This window comes from Sminthopsis crassicaudata, chromosome 6 (genome assembly GCF_048593235.1).
Source record: "Sminthopsis crassicaudata isolate SCR6 chromosome 6, ASM4859323v1, whole genome shotgun sequence".
Taxonomy (NCBI): Eukaryota; Metazoa; Chordata; class Mammalia; order Dasyuromorphia; family Dasyuridae; genus Sminthopsis; species Sminthopsis crassicaudata.
In genome coordinates, this window is record NC_133622.1 from 220,321,271 (window position 1) to 220,332,986 (window position 11,716).

Genomic DNA, 11,716 nt, shown 5'->3' on the forward strand with positions numbered 1-11,716 from the left:
TTGCTCATTTGCAAAATGAGAAGAATGATATCTGTAAACCTTATGCCAGAGGATTACTGTGGTACTCAAGGGAATCAGAGAATTTTACAGATGGATGTTGTCTCTTTGGGCTTAAGCTGGATGAATCCTCATTACAACATTCCTCTATAACAAAGGCTTTTCCAGCTTTTCCTTGAGGAAGGGGAAGGGTCCATCACCACTTCTTGAAGCATCCCACTCCCATTTTGGGGTAGCTCTAATTATTAGGAACTTTTTCTCTCTATCAAGCAAATTTCACCAATTACTCCTACAGGAGCAAAGTTCACTGGCTCTGCCTTCTGGGGCAGAACAAGTGTGATCCCTTTTATATAAAAATGGCAACCTTTCAAATACTCCATTAAATAGCCAGCTTTCACTCATTATCTTCCCCTCTCCAGGCTAAACATCCCATTCAACTGATTTTCAAATGGCATGAATTTGAAATCTAGACATTTTAAATCTATTTCATCAATTAGAAGGGGCTATATGATGATGTAGAGCCAACATAATAAGGGGAGAAGAAACAAGTGCCTTAATGTCCTCAAGTAGTATTAAGGAAATTAAGTAAGAAAAGCAGAGGACGTGGGAATTTATATATTCTGTTTAGAGATTTTGGAGAGAAGAAGATAAAAGAAATATATTCATGTTGAAAAAAGGGAGTGAAACTGGGTATTCCTCATAATTAGGACATGAGAGAAGAACAGTATAAAAACATCAAAGAAAAGCTAGAGAAAATGGGATCACAAATGCTTCTCACTCTTATCTGAGACAGGCCAGGGAGGATTGAACACACACACACACACACACACACACACACACACAAATGCAATTAGTTTGGTCTAGAAACATATCTAAGTTAGTAGAGGAAAAAATCAGGATGGGCAGTGATGCTGCCAGGGAAGGGACAGCCTCAAGTAAAACAATCTTCCTGGTCGTGAAGAGGAGATTAAAAGTGTAATAAGAACAGCAAAGAATTAGACTCTAAGAGGGTACCCATCACTGGAGAATGGCTGAACAATTTGTGGTTCATAAGTATAATGGAATATTACTTTGCTGTAAGAAATTATGATTTCAGAGAATTCTGGGCAGTATAAAACTTACACAAGTTAAGCAAGCAGAATCAGAACAGTTACAAAGACAGTAACATTGCAAATAAAAGTTTGTGACACAAACACAGAAGGACCCTAAAAAGTGCAATGACCAATCATGTCTATGATGCAGTTGTTGTTTTTTGTCCTTTATTCTCGAAGAAGACCCTGACCTCAGGGAGAGGATGCCATGACATGCAAGTGAATTGATTTAAGTGAGGAAAGGCTGTGCAAGATCACCTGCCTCACTTTCCCCTCCAGAATCATCTGGGTCCAATGACAAGATATAGATCAAGACAGCTGAAGATGATGCAGAGATAATCTAGAGTATTACCCAGGAAAGACTCAAAGTACAAAAGGAGATTTATTTGCTTATACTTAGTAAGAATTCATTCTGTTTAACTATGCTTATTCATTACAAGGGATCTTTTCTTAGTATTGGAGAATGATGATAGGAAGAGCTAGCAATGTCTATGCCATTTTTAAACACATTGTAAAATCTTAAACTATATAGAAAATAATGATACATAGACAAACAGGACAGTTAAAATGTACAGTGGAGAACTTATTATGTTCTTTTACTTCAAAAAAATAAATAGTAAGAAATAAAAATTCATAGTTTCATTTGTAATCTTCTTCTGTATGTATGGAAATACCCTTTTGGATGCTTAAAATCGTAATAAAATTGAAAGTAAAAAATCAAACCTGACAAGTGACAAAAATGTTATCAGGACTGTTCATTCATTACATTAAAGATGCGTACTTGATTGACCTAAAGTCAGACAATACAAGATTAAATACTAATTTATATAAATACTTTTATATCAACTTTATAGAGTGATTTGAATTTTAAGACTTTTATGGGAGGGGAATGTTTTCAAATGTGTGAAAAGATGTAACTTGTAAGAAAACTGACTTTTTCTCCCTGCCTCCTGCCCCTATCCCCAGATGGCACATCTAGGCAAAGTGTGGAAAGGCAGATTTCAGTTTCATTTAAGGACAAACTTCTTAACAGAGCTGGCTAAAAGTAGAATGGCCTGCTTTGAGTCATGAATTTGCCCCTCACTTGAGTTCAAGAGAAGGCTGGGTAATCTTGCATTGGTGATGGTATAGAAGGGATTCTCATCCAGGACCCTGGACTAAATTGCTACCACATAGTCATCCATCTCTTGAGATCCAGTGAAACAAAGATGATATGATCTTTATGATGATTTGTTGTTTTGAATAAGTGTCAACTATTTGGTTTAAGTAATGCAATAAATAATAAGCTAAACATCAGAAAGGGAAGTTAGGGGAGACTGTGAATAGAGAGAGCACTGTGTTTGGAATCCAGAAGTCTTATCTTGAGTTTCAGACACTTCTTACATCCTGGGCAAGTCCCTTAATCCTGTGTGCCTCAGTTTCCCACTTCTATAAAATGAGCTGGAGAAAATAAATGGCAAACCACTCCAATATCTCTGCCAAGAAAACCCCAAAATGGGGTCACAAAAAGAGAGACAGAGTTGAACAATAGCAAAACATTAGAAATAGAGAAAGTTCACATCAGCTGATTATCTTCCAAATACTCAGTTTTAAGATTAGCATAACAAAGATGTTGGATTGTGTTTTTGTCTTAGTATTCCCACCACTTACAACAAAAACTTAATATTTGTTGAGAAATAGATATGTTCATGTTACAAATATCATTACAGTGTAGAATTTTGTCTTTCACATAAGATGATCTGTTTTTCATCAAGATATCCAGGTTTAACTTACGCTTTCTATATTATTTCCTGGAATCATTTCTATAACTCTGAAAGGGACATTCCCATGTACTCCAATTTTTTGCCCGGCTCTAGCCAAGCAGAAACTGTTTTCAGAAAATCCCTGTCTAGATACTACAATCTCTTCTTTCCTGGAACCTTAGCTGAATTCAAATGAAGATAAATTCTGATATTTCTCAAGAAACTATAAAACTATAGAGGCCTACAAAGATAATAGTTAATTTAACCTTCTCATTTTACAGAGGAAGAAATAAATGCAGAAAACTTGGATGACTTGCTCAAAGTGAGACAGAGAACAAAAAAATTTAGGATTCAAATTTTGGATTTCCCAGGTTCTCTGACTTTGAATTTATGGTAATTTCTTATGATGAGGTAATTTATTATTTTAATTATAAAAGCAAAACAGTTCTTTTCAGTACATTAAGAAAAGAGTCTTGGCTATCATGGACCTACAGCAAATTACTATTCTATCAACATATGAAATTAATTTTCCTATAAATTCAATTTATTTTGCTTAGAGTGGGTGAATAATGTATATCACAGTAGATAATATTTCACATTATTTCCTTTTAAATTATTATTGCAAATGCAATAATATTTGCAAAACACTTAGCATAGTGCCTGGTATGGAGTAAGTGCTTAACAAATGCTTTTCCCCTTCTCTACCATGGGAGCTGTGTGTATAATAAAAAGAACATTGAAATTATAATTTAGTACCAACTTTCCTTCTTATTAGGGCTAAGACTGTGGGGCATTATTTTTTCCCTCTCAACAACTTCAGTTTTCTCATTTGTAAAATGGTGAATGATGGTATAATATCCCTACTATTATGTGTAAAATATGGGCAAAGAAAATACCTGTCTATTATATACTACGGAAATGTATGATATGGTTTGGGGGTCAATGAAATCACCTCATTAAGCTCTCCTCTGGTTAAGGACTGGTCATATAGAGGTAAGGTTATTCTACAAGGGATCTTCGACTCCAAAATGTTCCTACTGGCTTGGTTTGTTGGTCCCTCCATGATTTATGGCCCACCTTAAAAAGAAGACAAAATACAGATTAATACTCTCCCCAACAAGGAGGAAATAACTGAAGTAGGCTTTTGTTAATGTAATTATTAAAAGCATTAATATTTTATTGACATCTTTTGTTTTTATATCACTTCATTTCTTAATATGTCTCTCTATAAAGCAAACCATCCTTTATTAAAAAGAATAAAAAATGTAAAGGTGGGTAAGCAGTTCAGCAAAAGTAATATGTTAATATATTTCTACTGTAAATGCATTTTTCCATATTTATAATATCCTAAATCTGAAAAGGAAGAAGGGAAGGAACACCACTTTTAAAAATATATCACTGATGGCTTTAACCATTTCCAAATGATTGAATTCTTTTTTGAATCAAAGATCAATAGTTGGACAAAAGTAAGCAACAAAACTAACTAGCAAGTACTACTAAAAAGGCATATAAATTTTCTTTATGATAATCCTCTCTCTACTGAAAATCAAGTAAATATCTTTATTATTTAATAATAAAGTCTTTATTAAATACCTACGGTCTTCCAGGCACTGGGCTAAAGGCTGGGAATACAAAGAAAGAAAAAAGACAATCTTTGATCTCAAGGAGAATATACACTAATGGGGAAAGGTGTGTTTTATCGTTTACTCTTCTGAATCTTGATTAATTATAGGTCAATTAGTCAATCCTAAATAGTTAATGACAATCAGTTTGGTTATATTTTTGTGCTGTTTTGTTTACATAATTGTAGTCATTTTTGAATATATTTTTGCTTTGCCCTCTTGACTATCTCAGTTCATACAAATCTTAGATTTCTCTGAGTGCGTGCGTGTGTGTGTGTGTGTGTGTGTGTGTGTGTGTGTGTGTAGAAAGAGAGAGAGAACAAGAGAGAGAAAGAGATTCTTACAGAACAATGATATTCTAGTATGTTCATAGACAATAATTTGTTCTTCCATTCCCCAATCAATTAGTATCTACTTTATTTCTAGGCTTTTTATACCGAAAAAAGTGTTTTTAGTGTTATGAACATTTTGGCATATATGGGACCTCTGTATTTGATCACTTAGGAACATATACCAAACTGTAAAATTATTGGGTCAAAGGAAATTAATAATTCATATCAAAAATTTCAAATATTCCAGATTAGCTAGAAGCACCCACAGTGCTAATCTTCTTATACCTTCTCCACATAAAGAGTATTCCCATTTTTTCAAATGGTTTTTGCCACTTTGATGGATATGAAGTAAAATTTATAGTTGTATAAATTTGTATTTTCATTTTTAGAAATAATAAGAGTAGCAATTATAGCTAGGAACTATTAATACAATTTTGTTTATATAAAATTATAAAGACCTTGAAAAATTAAATTAATAGAACTAAAATGAGAATAGAAACTGAGTAAGAAATCTAAGAAAAATGAAAAAAACAGATATGAAAATTTAAAGGGAATTGATACAAATATATCAGCCAAAAAGTCATTTTCTATTTGCCAAAAATCATATAGTTTTAAAATAAAAATGTAAGCAAAAAACATATGAAAGATGCATCAAGGTAAAAAAGTTAATTCAAAGCTATAGTCACCTAAGGAAAGTTATTTTCAGGAAAAATGACCCACAAAAAAATCACAATACTTTAAAAAGGCACCAGCAACTTTTACCACCCAGAGCAGTCACACTTAAAGGAAACTTACTCAAAATATTCTTAACAGATTAAAATACAATAAAATAGTAACCAATTCAGAGAACACAAGAAGAGATCTAATACATATGAAATTTAATAATGAAAAACTAAAAAAAAAATGAGTCAAAGAACAAATCACAGGAACAATAACTAGGTGAAAGTGTAAATAATGAGACATGATATATAACAATTTCTGAGATGCTACTTTACCAATCCTCAAAGGAAAAATTATATTCCTAAAATTGTAAAGCAATAAAATCAAAAAAGTATTAATGAGCTGATCATATGATTTAAAAATATCTAGATATCTAATTTATAGAATATCAAACACGGTCTTAAATATTCCAAACTCAAAAAAAAAAAAAAGAAATTGAATAAATTGCAAAGAAATTACCAAGGGAATAAAGAATTAAGAAGGATACTGGTCAAGATGAATTGGCAGATCACCTCCTGAAAGAGATCCCAAAATAAAAACTCCAAGGAATATTGTAGTTAAATTGAAGAATTATCAGATCAGGGAGAAAATACTGCAAACAGCAAGAAAGAAACAATTCAAATATTGAGGAGCCACAATCAGGAATATGTAGGATTTAGCCGCTTCGACATTAAAATATGGGAGGACCTATAATGTGATATCCCAGAAGGCAAAGAAACTTGGACTACAACCAGGAATCAACTACGCAGCCATAGTGAGCATAATTTTTCAGAACAGGAGGTGGACATTCAATGTAATAGGGGACTTTTCCATCATTTTTGATGAAAAGACCAGAAATGAACAGAAAATCTGATTTTCAAATGCAAGATTCAAGAGAATGCACAGTAAGGCAAATAAAATGGTAAAGGAGGCAAAAGCCTGTTGTCCAAGATTCCTAGAAGGAACTAAGGAAAGAATGGGGGACAGGACACTAAGAGCTAGCACTATATAACTCTTTGAGATTTGCAAAGTGCTCTGTTATCTATCTTTTATGTCATTCGGTCTTCACAATAAGCTTGCATGGGTGCTGGATAGTAGATAGAACCCTGGGCCTGGGGTGAGGAAGGTTTGAACTCAAATATGGCCCCAGATCCTTACCAGCTGGAGGATATTAGGCAAGTAACTTAAACATTGCCTCAGTTTCCAACTGTAAAAGTGGGAATAATATTAATGCCTGCCTCCTAGGCTTGTTATGAGGATCAAATGAGATTATATTTGCAGACACTTAGCACATAGAAGGCACTATATAGAGAGTAGCTATTTATTAGTAGTAGTACTATTATTACCATCCCAATTTTATGGATGAGAAAACTAAGGCTGGCATTTGCTCAGAATCACAAAGCTTCTGAGACAGGATTTGAAATCAGGTCTCTTTGATGCTGGGGAATATAAATATATATATATATATATATATATATATATATATATACAGAGAGAGAGAGAGAGAGAGAGAGAATGAGAGAGAGAGAAAGAGAGAATGAGAGAGAGAGAGAATGAGAGAGACAGAGAATGAGAGACAGAGAGAGAGAGAGAATGAGAGAGAGAGAGAGAGAATGAGAGAGAGACAGAGAGAGAGACAGAGAGAGAGAGAAAGAGAGAATGAGAGAGAGAGAGAATGAGAGAGACAGAGAATGAGAGACAGAGAGAGAGAGAGATGAATGAGAGAGAGACAGAGAGAGAGAACAGAGAGAGAGAGAAAGAGAGAGAGAGACAGAGAGAGAGAGAGAGAGAATGAGAGAGAGAAAGAGAATGAGAGACAGAGAGAAACAGAGAGAGAGAGAAAGAGAGAGACAGAGACAGAGACAGAGAGAGAGAAAGAGAGAGAGAATGAGACAAAGAGAGAGAGACAGAGAGAGACAGAGAGAGAGAGAGAGAGAAACAGAGACAGAGACAGAGAGAGACAGAGAGAGAAGAGAGAGAAACAGAGAGAGAGAAACACAGAGAGAGATACATTATAGCATATAATCAGGGAAGACATATGACAACTATGTTCTCTAATACTTGAAGTGCTCTCTTAAGGAAGAGAAATCTGATTTATTCTAATTGGGTCCCTAAAGTAATAGAAGAAATGGAAAAAAGTTGCAGAAAGACAGATTTCAGCTTAATGCAGGGAAAAATTGCCTAGCAACAAGCAATTGAATGCCAGGCTAGGAGTACAAATTCAGCCTCAAATAATTACCAACTGTGTTAACCTGGGCAAGATACTTGAGCTCAGTTTGCCTCAGTTTCCTTAAACATAAAGATAATAGCACCTACGTCCCAGGGTTGGTATAAGAACTAAATGATATAACATTTGTAAAAGAAGCAGCATCATGACAGTCATATAGTTTGTGATAAATAATTATTGGCCACTGTTATTAATAATAAGAGCTGTTAAAAGAGAGAATAAAATGCCTTGAGAGATAATGGGTTCTCTTCAGGAAAGGATTTCCACCTTGGACTTGGAAGACCACTTATCAGGAAAATGTTAGAAGGGATTCCTCCTCAGCAATGGATTAAATGACATGACCTCTGAGATCCTGTCTATGTCTGGGGTGCTTTGGAATATAATGTGCTTATTGAACTCAAGCTTAGAGAACAAGTTCTTTAGCCCTCACATCAAAAAGACTGACAGAAGATGGATGGCATCTTATGTAAGGAAAAATCCTTTTACAAAATAATGTGTTGTTGTAAGGGATGAATTTATGTTTGTATGTTCCCATGGTGTATGTAAGAATAGCTTTCTTTTGTGGATGAATCATAAGAGTAATAATTTATCTAATCACTAATTCTTTAATGAATAGATATAGAATTAGCTATTCATGAAAGAAAGAAAGAAAGAAAGAAAGAAAGAAAGAAAGAAAGAAAGAAAGAAAGAAAGAAAGAAAGAAGAGAGAAAGAGAGAGAGAGAGAGAGAGAGAGAGAGAGAGAGAGAGAGAGAGAGAGAAAGAGAGAGAGAGAGAGGGAGGGAGGGAGGGAAAGAGGAAGAGAGGGAGGGAGGGAGGGAAGAAGGAAGGAAGGAAGGAAGGAAGGAAGGAAGGAAGGAAGGAAGGAAGGAAGGAAGGAAGGAAGGAAGGAAGGAAGGAAGGAAGGAAGGAAGGAAGGGAAGGAAGGAAGGAAGGAAGGAAGGAAGGAAGGAAGGAAGGAAGGAAGGAAGGAAGGAAGGAAGGAAGGAAGGAAGGAAGGAGGGAGGGAGGGAGGGAAGGAAGGAAGGGAGGGAGGGAGAGAGGGAGGGAAGGAAGGAAGGAAGGAAGGAAGGATAAGGAGGGAGGGAGGGAGGGAAGGAAGGAAGGAAGGAAGGATAAGGAGGGAGGGAGGAAGGAACAGAGGAGAGAGGGAGGGAGGAAAGAATGAAAGGATAAAAAGGAAAGGAAAGGAAAAGGAAAGGAATGACACCCTTAATGGTGACAGGTTTTTCTACCTCTCAGCAGTTCTACATAGGTATAGGGTGGCCCCAGGAAGGTGTGAGAAAGGAAAAGTATCATCTTCACTAACACCTTCAATCACTTCATCATTCACTGATCTCTCAGGATATTCTTACCTCATTTTTCTCCCTTCTTAAACTTAACTATGTAGTTAACCAACTTAAACAAACACTGTCCTCAACTAAACTCTTTTTGTCTGTTTTCTATTACTACCCAAAACTAAACAAACTCTTAATACTTCCTTCAGTCAAGATATCCAATGCTTTTGCCCTTTAAACAGTGACCTCTCTCATTCCCTTAAGGTTCTTGGCTACAAGACCTCTAATCTTTTGACACACTGGTATCAAAACCAAAAAGAGCGTAGAATTACCACAGACTCAAGTCTGTCTTTTGAATTAAATTGATTTCAAAAGGAATTAATGGAAAAAATGCCAATGTTGTGGCCTAGCTGTACCAGACATAAAACTATTATAAAGCAGAGGTCATCAAAACCATTTGGTACTGGCTAAGAAATGGAATAGTTGATCAGTGGAATAGATTAGATTCACAAGACACAGTAGTCAATGACTACGGTAATCTAATGTTTGATAAATCCAAAGACCCCAGCTTCTGAGATAACAACTCACTATTTGACAAAAATTTCTTGGAAAATTGGAAATTAGTGAAACAGAAACTTGGCATTGACCCACATCTAACACCCTAAACTAAGATAAGGTCAAAATTACTTAGACATAAATAGTGATACTATAAGCAAATAATAACAAAGGATAGTCTACCTTTCAGATCTGTGCAGAAAGAAGAAATTCTTTGACAAAAAAGGACTTGAGTATGTTATAGAACACAAAATGTATAATTTTATTATATTAAATTAAAAAGTTTTTGTACAAACAGAGTGAATGTAGACAAGATTAGAAGGGAAGCAGTAAACTGGGGAAAATTTTACATGAAAGGATTCTAATAAAGGCTCATTTCTAAAATATATATAGAATTGACTCAAATTTATAAGAATACAAGCCATTCTCCAAATGACAAATGATGAAAGGATATGAACAGACAATTTTCAGATGAGGAAATTAAAACCATTTCTAGTCATATGAAAAATATTTCTCTAAATCATTATTGATCAAAGAAATGCAAATTAAGACAACTCTTAGGTACATCTCTTACCAATACATCTCTCAAATTGGCTAAGAAGACAAGAAAAGAAAATGGGAAAACTGGGACATTAATACATTGTTGGTGGAGTTGTGAACTGATCCAGCCATTCTGGAGAGCAATCTGGAATTATGCTCAAAAAGTTATCAAACTGTGCATACCCTTTGATCCAGCAGTGTTACTATTGAGCTTATATCCCAAAGAGATCTTAAAGAAGGTAAAGGGACCTGTATATGCAAGAATGTTTGTGGCAGCTCTTTTTGTAGTGTCCAGAAACTGGAAACTGAGTGGATGCCCCTCAATTGGAGAATGGCTGAATAAATTGGGTTATGTGAATATTATGGAATATTATTGTTCTGTAAGAAATGATCAGCAGGAGGAATACAAAGAGGCTTGGAGAGACTTACATCAACTGATGCTGAGTGAAAGGTACAGAACCAAGAGAACATCGTACATGGCAACAACAAGATTATACAATGGTAAATTCTGACAGGTGGCTTTTTTTCAACAGCAAGATGATTCAGGCCAGTTCCAATGGTCTTGTGATGAAGAGAACCATCTGCAGAGAGGCGGCTGTGGGGATTAAGTATGGATTGCACAACACAGTAATTTCATTTTTGTTGTTTACTTGCATTTTGTTTTCTATCTCATTTTTCCCTTTTGCTCTGATTTTTCTTGTGCAGCATGATGATTGTGGAAATATGTATAGAAGAATTGTACATGTTTAACATACATTGTATTACTTGTCATCTAGGGGAGGGGTGAGGGAAAGGGAAGGAGAAAAAAAATGGAATTCAAAGTTTTTCAAAAGTGAATGTTGAAAACTATATATGCATGTGTTTTGAAAATAAAAAGTTTTATTTAAAAAAAAGAATTAAATTTATTGGGACATGGTTTGAGTATCTCTGTGAGAGACTTCCTTCTAGCTTATGAGCTTTCTCTCTGGTTCCCATTCTTAAATCTCTGAAGGCCAAATTGTATTAATGAGAGAGCTTTGGGATTGAGAAATCAGCAGTATCTCAACTATAAACCCTTTCCTGAATTGCAGTATACTCAAGAGGTAAAGTTAAAGCCAGGAACTGAGGTCATTGTCATTCCCAATAAGCTTATCCTGTATGTAGAATTTCCTATACAAATATATAACTTTAAAGCATGAAAAAGACTTTGAACTATCCTTTATACACATTTATAAACTCTTTATTTCAAACTGGCCTACAAAGGGTTTCTTAGATTTGGAATTCGATTTCCCCTTTCTCTGTCATTTCACAGATTTTTCCACCAAACATGGAATAAAATCTTACCACTCCCTTCCCTCTTCCTTTCTGCCTTTTAGCTGTTACCTTCATTCAAGACCTATCTTGTTGCCACCTCCTGTGGAAAGGTGGAGAATCAAGGGTACAAGTTTGAATTTTATGACAGAGAATATCTCTCCCAAATCTTCAGAAAAGGATGAGAAAATAAGCATCTCTTAAATACCTGAAGAGTGAGATAGACAGGACCTTTGAAAAGATAAAGGGACTTAGGGAAGGAGGAATTTGGGAATAGCCAATATAGGGAATGAATCAATGATGGATGTGAGTATCTGGCAGTGAGCAGCCTAAGCCAAACACTGGC

General features: G+C 35.1%; 1 protein-coding gene across 1 annotated transcript in view; it reads right to left on the reverse strand.

Annotated features, from left to right (window-relative positions):
• Window positions 1-11,716, reverse strand: part of DCDC1 (doublecortin domain containing 1) — a 105,819-nt gene that overhangs the window by 83,787 nt on the left and 10,316 nt on the right. Inside the window, exon 2 of the mRNA XM_074276633.1 lies at window positions 3,783-3,907. The gene's annotated coding sequence lies outside the window, so the exon portion shown is untranslated. The remainder of the gene's footprint in view (window positions 1-3,782; window positions 3,908-11,716) is intronic.